Source organism: Azolla caroliniana, unplaced genomic scaffold (genome assembly GCF_043228905.1).
Source record: "Azolla caroliniana isolate FFs.n. ecotype wild unplaced genomic scaffold, voAzoCaro1.0.p SCAF_7, whole genome shotgun sequence".
In the NCBI taxonomy this organism is placed as follows: Eukaryota; Viridiplantae; Streptophyta; class Polypodiopsida; order Salviniales; family Salviniaceae; genus Azolla; species Azolla caroliniana.
In genome coordinates, this window is record NW_028230442.1 from 8279015 (window position 1) to 8290873 (window position 11859).

Sequence of the window (11859 nt, forward strand, 5' to 3'; positions counted from 1 at the left end):
GTCATTCTTCCTTTTTCCAGATCGACCCTTACTTTGATTTCAAGAAAGAAACCCTAATCTTTCTTGTGCTTAGATGTACTTATATTGTTCTCTCTCTATAGAAAGCAACTATCTGCAAAGGAAAGAGAACGATTCTGTGGATAGTTGGAAGTTTTGGCTTCTTCATTAGCGTTATCATTTTCACCATAATCACCATCACCATCATCAAATACCCTCCTCGTCTGGATAGCAGCAACTCCTCTGGTGGGATGGGGGAGATTAAGGTATGTGGACTAGCAGCTCTGCCATCACCGGTAGCAGATCGGTATGATGGCGGGAATATAAGTTACAATTTCTGTGTAAGGGGTTTGTCCTACATTAATCTTTCACTTAGATGACTGATCTGATCATCCGAAAGTGGAGTAGAAATGGGAGCATGTCTCTCTCACAGCATAGATGGAATTACTAGTACTAATGAATATGACTGTGTTGCTTGTTGTGGCGAATATGATCCTTCTCGATGAAGACGAAGCAAATTTAAAGGGAAAGAAAGGAAGAGGCATTTATGGAGATACTCACTGCTGATCCCATCAAATCGATGAGTACAATGCCACTACCCTCTCGATCATCATAGATACTATTAAGGCTCAATATGGTTGCTTTGTTAGCAGACCTTCGAAGTTTGATTTTTCATAAAAGAAGTCCAAGAAGCACTGCGGCGAGAAGCAGTAGTTCAAGCCGCTATAGCCATTCGAGCGACGACCGAACAATGGCCGAGTAGTGGTTAGACAATGCCCGAATGGACAAGCCCAAATAGCGGCGGCTTATGGCCGAAGGGCAGTAGCCGATAGTGGCGGAGTGGTGGCCAGATAGTGGTCAAATGGTGGCTGGACAGTGGCCGAATGGTAGTGCCGATTGGTCAGACAATGGCCTACAACGAACGAGATGTGCTACCAAGAGCATGGGCGAGAGTACGACCGAGAAGACAGTCGAGACGCATGGCCGAGATGCGTGGCCGAGAAGTGCGGGCGAGAGTACGGCCAAGACGAGACGCGTGGCCGAGAGTACAGCTGAGACGAGCGGCCGAGACGCGTGGCCAAGAGTACGACCAAGACGCAGAGTACGGCCAAGTGATGGCGGAAAAATGACGGCCAAGGCGCGCGGCGAAAAGCATAGCCAAGACGCGCCGCCACCCAAGAGAGACGACCAATAACCCAGACGAGAAAAACCAGACACTGGCCGAACAAACACAAACACGACCATCGACGACTTAGCCGACCGAACTGAGAGATGGTCGTCGGACAGTCCGTGACGGCGACGGTCGTTAGATGGCCAACGGACAGGCACGACCGACGGCCGACGAACAGAAACGACTTTGACGGACACAGAAACAGACTTAGACGAAGACAAAGTAGAGAGAGAGCTTCACTGAGCTCTGCCATGGCTTCGACAGGATCATCCAATCCAACAAGGCCAAGAAGAATGAAGAAGAAATGAAGGAAGCAGAAGAAGATGATGACAACAACGATACAGAAGAAGACGAAGATAGAAGATGAATAAGAAGAAGAAATAGAAGCAATAGAGAAGAATCAAAGACGAAATCAGGAAGCACACAGAAGGAGAAAGGGTAAAGAAAAGAGAAACAAAGACAGAAACGAGGAAGCATAGAAAAGGAAGAAGAAGAAAGAGAGTGGAGGGTATAAGCAAAAATTTCAATCATGCGAGAGCATGATGCCATACGACTATGACTATGTTCATAATGAACTACGAAGCACACTCAATGTCCACACTTGCATCAACTACCGATTACACTTCGAACAACGTATGGTTTGTCGATTCGGGAGCATCCAATCACATGATGTCCCATGAAGATTGGTTTTGGGAACTACGGAAGCTCGAACATTCCGGATATGTCGAAATAGGAGATGACACAACTCATCCAATACAACATATCGGGAATGTCCCATTCGGAAACGACGACAAACAGACCTACCTCAAGAACGTGTTGCATGTCCCCACCATTACGAAAAACCTACTCTCGGTTGGCCAGATTGTCGAACAAGGAATGCAAGTACGCTTCAATAACAATGGCTGCTTCATCGAAAAAGGCGATCAAGTCATACCTCACGGCCGTGGTGAAGGCTGTATGTTCATCCTCGAATCGAGCGAGGTAAAGTCGGCCATGTTTGCAAAGGTCTAGAAAGGTGAAACCGATTTGAAACTGTGGCACAAGAGAATCGGCCACATCAATCTCCAAAAGCCCCAGAACATGCAATCGAAAGGAGTCGTAATCGGACTCCCGAACTTTACGGCGAAGGAGATTACAGGCGTATGTGAAGCATGTCAGTTCGGAAAGCAACGCCTTCACCCATTTCCTAAAGAGCGGAATGTGAGCAAAGGAATCCTGGATGTCGTACATTCAGATGTGTGTTGTCCATGGGAGAAAAAGATAAATTAGTTAGATGTAATACGCCGGTAGGTAAGGCTAGTAGGTGAGGAAGGTAGAGTTTAGGAAAACGCCGAGTTTCGAGCCTCACAATCAGCCGACGGCTCGGTTCTGTATGAAGAAAAAGTATATAAACCGAGGTTTGCGTACCTCGGCTGAAGGAGAGATATCTAGAGTATAGGCGAGGTCATTTTCATAGTTAGAGGAGCTTTGTAAGGTCACCGGCCGGGAGCCGTGTCTTGTAATCGTCGATAATTGTTTGTAGTAATACATATCTATTAGCTCTTATTGTTTTCATCTGTGTTCCTTTGTTCCTACGATCTCAACTATGTACGCCCTCGGGTTATATTCCGGGTATGCTCTCTGTTCGCTTCCCCTAACGACGCCTCCGTGTACAAGTCTTCAAGTTACACTTCCCTTGATACTGATAGCCTGTAGGCCTATCGAAGGTGTTTCGAAAGGAACGGATAACACAATTTGGCACGCCCGGTTACAGCTGTGAGATCACAGCGAACTATGTTGAAGGCAACCTTCAGCCGCCATTACGGTGCCCAATCGCACCACGCGGTCTCGACCACCTGCCCGACGCCTTGAGCCAGTCGAAGGAACTTCCGACTCGGCGGTCACGAACAAGTTTTTCCAAGAAATATCGGAGGCTCACCAGTTGCAATCCTCGCCACCAGATACTTGATCGCGAGTTGATTCCACACCAACCTCTCCACCAAGCCCTCTTGAGGTCACCCAACCTGACCCTAACCCTTTTCCGGTTTTACCGGAAGATCCAGATTTCGATACCATACCGTATCCTTACCCACGATACACCGACGGCCCCGATGTGGAGTCGCACATCCGTGCCTTTGTGTCCACCTGGCAAGCCAACCACTCAACGCAACGACTCTCGCCTGCCGAAATCGATGCCTCAAAAATCGTCGAGTTTACGCTATCCCTCAATGGACTAGCTACACGATGGTATTTTCGCCGCGCCGCAGGGGAGGTTACCACCTTCCAAGACGTTTGCACGAAGTTCCTATAACTTTTCCATCGCGAGGTGCCCAAATGAGAACTGCTCCGACAGTTCTTTTCCATGAGCCAAGAACCGCACGAGATGGTCACACAATTCACGATCCGGTTCCAGGATCTCTACAAACAAGTGGCTGACGATGTCTCTGCACAACACATGCCGGACACATTCCTGTCCAGCTTACAGGAACCTCTACGGACGACTCTCGCACTTACTAATTTTGCCAACCAAACGATCGAGCAAGTCATAGCGCGTGTCCTCGCCCTCGATCGGACACAACAAAGCACGGCTTTTTCTATGAGTTCACTACAAAGCGTCCTTCCCCAAGAAGACAATCGCTTCTGCCAAGCCCTCCAATGCACAGTTTGCTCGAGATCGGGCCATCTGGCCCTCGAATGTCCTCACTGGCCACAATGTCCGCTCTGCCAGTCCCGATCTCACACTGCCCGGTTCGCCAAATCGAGCCCAGGGATACATACTCTCGTCAGGACGAGCGACTATCCTACCAGAACTAGGATAACGAACGACCCCGATCACCAGATAGGCGGCGCTGTGACGAGGATTACTGTCGAGACGACGACCGTTACCGAAATGACAACCGATGGAGATCAGACGACCGCCATGATCGCTATTGCGATGACCAGTACCAGGCAAACGACGATTATGATTGGTATGACAATGATCGGGATGACCGATACAATCAGAGAAATTCCTGTAACGATTGGCGCAACTCTCACCGAGGATCGCGCAACAACAAAAGGAATAACGACAACCGTCGTCAGAACCCCCCTCAAAATGAACCGCGCAGCTCGAACGCGCCTCGAACCAACCCACCAACACACGAGGCCGGGAATCAATCACAGCCCCCCCCCCCCCCCCCACACAGATCACACCAGCAACTCGGCCGCCGTTACTTGTTCCAAGTGCAACCAACCCGGTCACTACGCTACGCAATGCCCAACAATAGACTGCGGAAAGGCTCCCACTGTGAATAACATTATGGACGACGTGCAAGACGTCACAACACACAGTAAAGCCTAGGCCACTTCATGGCAAGTACAGGATGAAGTCTGGCAAGCAGCCAAAGAATGGATTGATACGACCAACAAAAACAATGTGGTGCGGATGCAAACAGAAATGCGAGACACGACCATCGGAGCACCACAGTCCTCGACACCATCCATGTCGACAGAAGATGACCAGTTGTGGGACGCCCTTACTAGTTCCAGGATCTCGCTGTCTCTCCATAAACTCTTACCACTCATGCCGCGTTCTCGGGATACTGTGGCTACACTCAAGGCCAACACCAATTCAGCTGCGCCACTTGTGCACCTGACCGAGTCAGGAAGGGGTCCACCCCTCATGGATTCTCAGAATCCAGCCATAAAAATTATGATTAAAGGATGGGACCTGCACAGGTGCATAATCGACGGCGGCTCTAGCGTGAATGTCATCAGCGAGGCTACCTGTCATAAACTCGGCTTGAATCAATGGGAACCTTGCCCCTTTTGGCTTCGGATGGCCGATACACGATCGGTTCGCCCATCGAATTAATCCGCCACCTCGACTTTACTCTAAGAGGCCACATGTTCACTATCTCGGCCGTTGTATTACGACTCGAAGCACAGGGCGCCTACCCAATGTTACTTGGAAGACCATGGTTGCGCATAACAAATATCAAACAGCATTGGCAGCGCAACATGATCTCGTTTCGCCGAGGAAAGACCAAGGTCCGGATCATAACTGAAGAACGCATAGCCACGCCGCACAACACCGGAATGGGGTGTTTTTGTGGCAAAAGTAATGATGTTCGGATTGAAAATGGCGCCGACCACGTTCCAGCGCATCATCACCGAAATTTTTAACGAGTATATCGCGGCGTTGATGCAAGTCTTTCTCGATGACTTCTCCGTGTATGGCCAGCGACTGGAGCACATGACCGAGTTACGTCTCTGTCTTGGTCGATGTCGCTAGGCTCGGTTAAGTTTAAACCCGGCAAAATGCGCGTTCTTGGTCACAAGCGGCAACCTACTTAGGCACATTGTCAGTCAAGAAGGTATCGCCATGGACCCGGATAAAGTACAAGCCATCCTAAACACCCCTGCACCCTCGAATGCAAAGGCACTCAACCGATTTCTAGGACAAATAAGATGGCACAGTCGGATGATACAGCACCTGGCCGATTTCTCGACACCACTACACACAGCGGTGCATCGACTTCCCTTTCAATGGACTTCAATCGAGGACGAGGCTTACCAAGGTTTGAAATTAATGCTCTCGCATGCCCCAGTTGTACAACCCCCGATATGGTTGGAACCTTTTCACATCTTCGTGGACGCATCAGATATACAGCCATCGGGAGCGCACTTATGCAATGCACGCCCCCAAATTGGTATCGACCAGTGTATTATGCTAGCCAACGTCTCTCGGCCGTGGAAAAGAACTATTCAACCACCGAATGAGAGGGCCCTCGGTATGATCTACAACATCAGTAAATTTTGGCATTACCTCTTAGGCCGAAAATTCACATTTCACGTCGATCACTCGGCCCTCCTTTACCTGGTCAATAAACAAGCCCTGACAGGTCGCCTGGCTCGATGGATGCTCCTGTTACAAGAGTTTGATTTTCATATACAACATCGACCCGGAGTCCAACACGTCGTCACTAACTACCTAAGCCGCCTGGAGTCAGGGGACCCTGCCGAGCCCACGTATGACGATTTACCAGATGCCGGCCTATTTAATCTCACAACACTGCCAGACAACAAAGAAGATGAATGGATCACAGAGATGACCCATTTCCTTAGTACTGGCCTGCCTCCCGACCACATGCCCCTTGATGCATGGAAACGACTCGCGGTACGAATCCAAAACTTTTGTCTTGTTCCCGACATCCTCTACCACAAAGGCTCAGATGGAATATGGTGTCGGGTAATTCGACAATTCGAGAAGAAGGCCATCCCCCAAGAGGCCCACCTAGGAATCGCCGGTGGACACTACGCTGGAGAGTCCACGACAAGGAAAGTATGGCAAAGTGGGTTATGGTGGCCTACAACGAAAAAGGATGCCCATGAGTTCTGTCGGCAGTGTGACTTGTGCCAACGGTTGGGACAACCGATGGAACAAGCTCGGATGACACACCAACCCATTCTTCCATTGGAACCATTTCAAAAATGGGGGTTAGATTTGGTGGGACCCTTTAAGCCAGCCGCGGCCCGAACTGGTAATAAGTATATCATCGTGGCCACAAACTACTGCACAAAATGGGTCGAGGCAAAGGCTTTACGAGACAACACAGCAGCATCCACGGCCAAATAAAGCTCGTTATGGATGCCCAATAAAGCTCGTTAGTGACCAAGGTGGGCACTTTATAAACCATATAATACACAAGCTTACGACACACTACGTGGTTGTACATAAGGAAAGTACACCACGAGTTCTGTCGGTATGTTTCTTGAATATTGAGATGTGGATACAATCAAAATATTAGAAAATTGCTTGAATGAGAAAGACTGCGACAAGAGATTTATTCATGTAAATTATGTTGATATGTACCTTCATATTGTTGATTTTATTGAAAAAAATGGTTGTATAGCTAATAGTGAAATAGTTGGCAATCGCTATCATGAAATAGCTAAAAAAGCAAGTAAAAATAATTATGCAATAACAGTTAACACTAAATATAAAACAATAGACAAAAAGGTCAAGCCCGTGGCCATGCATCTACCTATGGATAGTATTGTGTTGAGAGTCGAACTCAACTTCCCATAGTAATAGGTTTCACACTAGCTCATGGTCATACTAGGCTGGTTTTGTAAATAGTAGAAAGGGCACTTGCCCTAGTTTAGTTGGTATTTAAACCAACCCCTTGTAACTTAGTTATTGTTGGAAGTATTTTGGTTAATGTAACATACAATCTTTTATTGTTGTGATGTACGGTTGCCCTAAGATTATTGGATAAAATGACTTCTCTTGGACGAAGAAGTTTTGATCTACTGACACGTCCCCAATTATAACTTTAATATTGGGGCATGCACCACTCAATCCGCCACGACCTCGATCATTGCTCTAACCTTCCAGCCATGGTTTCTTTCTATTGGCCATCTCCCGCGATTGTAGAAATCAGATGATAAGATGTTAATCTTGGAGCCGTGGTTGATGAGTGCCACACACGGTTCCATCTGATCACCAATTCTAACTGGAGCCTCGGTTGTCACCCGAGACCAGTGTGTGCGGGTGTAATGACTTTTTCCCTCTTCATGACTACACTCTATGTTAGCACTTCGTACCCCAGCTAACAATACAATCTCCATATCTTCATCTTCCTCCTGTATCGTGAAGGTATTTACTCTACCCGTTTCTTCAATCACTTGTCTTTTTCTCCGAATCACATCAATGATCACTTCATGAAATTCCTTCTTCACAATCCCTAGTACTTCTTGGAGTGTTAACTCGACTTTACTATCAAGAATCCTAGATTCAAGCACATGCTTTAGGTCCGTGGATATTTCTATGTTGGAAGTGAGTTTGAATGACATGGTGACCTTCTGGTTACCCTTGTCTTCTTTCATCGCCTCCGCAGCAGCTGGTTCCGTTTCCCGTCTCGTTTGCTCTCGGGTCTCAGGTTTTCTTGAAGGTCCCGTTTATTCAGTTCTCCTTCTATTTTCTTCGATTGTCACTTCGTGGGCATTCACCCCTGTTATCTTTGTGATTGATGTGAGTGAATCTACTAGGTCATCCCACCCAGTACTATTCATGATTTTGTCGCCGGCCTTTCGTAAGTCCTGTGGTTAGACTCTTTTGTCAGTAGCGGACTTTATCACTTTTCCCCAGAATCCAGATCCAATCTGGGGATCGTCGACCTTCAATCCGGAAGTAATCCAAAAGTACATTGCCTGAACATTCTTCGACTCTTCGTCCTCCATCATTTTCTTCATCCCACCTTTGCCAAAGTTGGTTTTTAGGGGTTTTCGGGTCTCCAAGGAGTGGATTCTCCCATTTTGATAGAAGATAACATTTCTTTCTAATGCTTCCTTATGGCGTTGTCGTAGTGTATTTCGTACACTACGTGAAAAAGTAAAAATAATATAACCGATTTAATTACATATAAATAAATAAAATAAGAATATCAAGATATTTATCACGTGCATAGGGCAAGATGTGAACCTTGTACCTCCACATAGCCAAACCTCAACTTTACCATTATGCTACCTTATCTTTAGTGTTCTATAAAAAGATTTAATAACTATAAGTGCTTTATTTGCGCCTACCTTTATTAAAAGGTAAATCATGCATTTTTAGAGTGCGTGAATATTTTATAGAAAAACGCAAGCAACTAAAAAGTGACTCATGCACATCTAGCGTGCATGAGCACTATATTTAGCAAATAAAAGCAAGGATTAAGAAAGCATCACATGCACATTTAGTGTGCATGAACATATTAGAAAAAAAAAACATGTAGTTATGCTTAGTCTCTCCCATCACTATATAAGGATGGGGAGCACATTGTAGTTTTTGTTGATTATTTTTCTATAATGATCAATCAATCTAAAATATTCGTGGGATTCACGAATTTGCTAAAATATTTTTCTCTTACTACCTAAATATTGACTAAATATACTAAACTCGTGGGATTCACAAGATTCTTATCTTATAACTCTTTATACCTATTCTTTACTAGCCTTATTTGTATTTTTCTTTCTCCTAGTCCAAAACCCCGGCGGTTCCCACCCGACTCACGCAAACGATCCGGAGCCGAAAGGCACGACACAGTTGGTGAACCCGACGTGAAGGCGAGTGGCAAGGAGATGGAGAATCAACAAGAGGCAATGAGCATAACGATGATGATGATGTTCGAGCGGATGCTACAAGAACAACGAGTGATGTCGGAGATCACGGCGGCAGTAGAGCGGCTTGTGCGACGAAATGGGGAATTCAACGGAAATGATGTGTCACGCTATCTACGTGACTACAAGGCGGAGATGATACGATGTGGGATACCGGAAGGATTGCAAGTGATATCCTTTAGTCGGGTGGCCTCGGACGAACTACAAGAGAGAATCCACAAGATACAACAACAAAACTCGACATGGGAGTCCTTTGAAGAAGCTTTACGGGAGGCATATGACTATGAGAGATGGACGGGACGAGATCGACGAGAATTCGACGAATGGGTGGCGTCGGAGAAGACTCACCGAAGTGCAACACAAGCATTCCTAGAGTTCGAGCATCGTTTTGCTCGACTCTCGGAGCGGGAACGACGATTGGTGGGAGAGGATAAAGTCCTAATGTTCGTAAAATCGATCGATCGAAAAGAAAGGATGGACATCGGGATCGAACTCGAAGACGATGAAGGTACGAATGGTCTTACCGAGGATTGGGCCAAAGTCGAAAGGGTATGCCGGAGACATGATGAGAGGAAGATGAGAATCTTGTCAACGACATGGCCGATGAAAGATGGTCGATTGAAGACAAACGATGGAGCTGATATGAAGGCCAAAATACAACATGATGGTGTGACGGAAGAGGGTGTAAAACAAGCTACCCTCTTGTCTTGCGAAAGAACGACAGTGAAGGATAAGGCCGATAACCCAAGTGTAGAAGAAGATTTCGGAATACAAGTGTCCGAAACATCGGGTGAAAAAGGGGTAAGCATAATTGATGTTTGCATAATTGATGCAGTGAAAGAGAGCAAGGAGGACTTGATTGAGGAGGTCACCAAGAAAGATGACATCGAATCGAAGGTGGCTATGGACGAATCAATGGCGGATGGCCATATCGAGACTTCCCCACCACTGATTCTAGAGACTCCGGCGGTTGCGTTCGAAAGGCAACGTGAGACCGAAGAGACGGAAGGTGGCGGAGAGAAAACAAAGGTCGAAGCCGATGCGTATGACGGAGAGATAGCCGAGAATATGGCTATGGGTGAAACAATGGAGGATGATAATACCGAGGATTCCTACCCACTAATTCTAGAGACTTCGGCGGTTGTGTCTGAGAAGCAACGTGAGACCGGAGAGACGGGAGGTGGCGGCAAGAAAGGTAAAGTCGGAAGCCAGTTAGGATGGAAGGTGATCCGGACGGGATTCCGATCCGAAAGAAAGCCGAACCGGGTAAAAGAGAATTCGGCCGAAAGACGAACCGAAAGAAAGCCGAACCGAAAGGAAGAGAACTCGGCCGAAAGAAGACACAAACGAAAGCCGAACCGGGCGAATGAGGATTCGGTCGAAAGACGACCCAAAAGAAAGCCGACCCGAAAAGGGGTCGACTTGGTCAAAACCGATCGACCGAGTCTGACTTGGCCGAACGCGAATATGGATGGAAGCCGACCTAGCCGAAAGCCGATCGGACGAGACCGATCCGGAAAGAAGCTAATCCGACTCAACCGGAGGTTGGACCGGTCGAGGCTGGTGAAAACGAGGAAAGAAAGCCAACCGAAACCGAAAGCGATAGATCGAAACCGGGCCGGAAGGGGACCGACTCAATCGAAACCGAACAACCGATTCCGATTCGGCCGAATACGAATCCGATCGGAAGCCGATCAAACCGAAAGTTGATCGGACGAGAGCGATCCGGAAAAAAGTCAAGGTTGATGAAGACAAGAAAGACGCCAGTAAAAGACACTACCACGAATGACAAGGGCCAAGAATATGACGAGAGAGAACAAAGAATATGGTGGATCGGATGGCGACAATGGTTCGGGTGGAAAGAATGGGTCTACTCAAAATGGAGAGACAAAGTTGACATAGCGGGACAAACGGAGGATGAAGGGGAGACAACGAGCATCGGCAACTTCGGCACATACCGGAGGATGTGCGGGTTCGGAGGGGGCGAGTGTCGTAGTGTATTTCGTACACTACGTGAAAAAGTAAAAATAATATAACCGATTTAATTACATATAAATAAATAAAATAAGAATATCAAGATATTTATCACGTGCATAGGGCAAGATGTGAACCTTGTACCTCCACGTAGCCAAACCTCAACTTTACCATTATGCTACCTTATCTTTAGTGTTTTATAAAAAGATTTAATAACTATAAGTGCTTTATTTGCGCCTACCTTTATTAAAAGGTAAATCATGCATTTTTAGAGTGCGTGAATATTTTATAGAAAAACGCAAGCAACTAAAAAGTGACTCATGCACATCTAGCGTGCATGAGCACTATATTTAGCAAATAAAAGCAAGGATTAAGAAAGCATCACATGCACATTTAGTGTGCATGAACATATTAGAAAAAAAAAAACATGTAGTTATGCTTAGTCTCTCCCATCACTATATAAGGATGGGGAGCACATTGTAGTTTTTGTTGATTATTTTTCTATAATGATCAATCAATCTAAAATATTCGTGGGATTCACGAATTTGCTAAAATATTTTTCTCTTACTACCTAAATATTGACTAAATATACT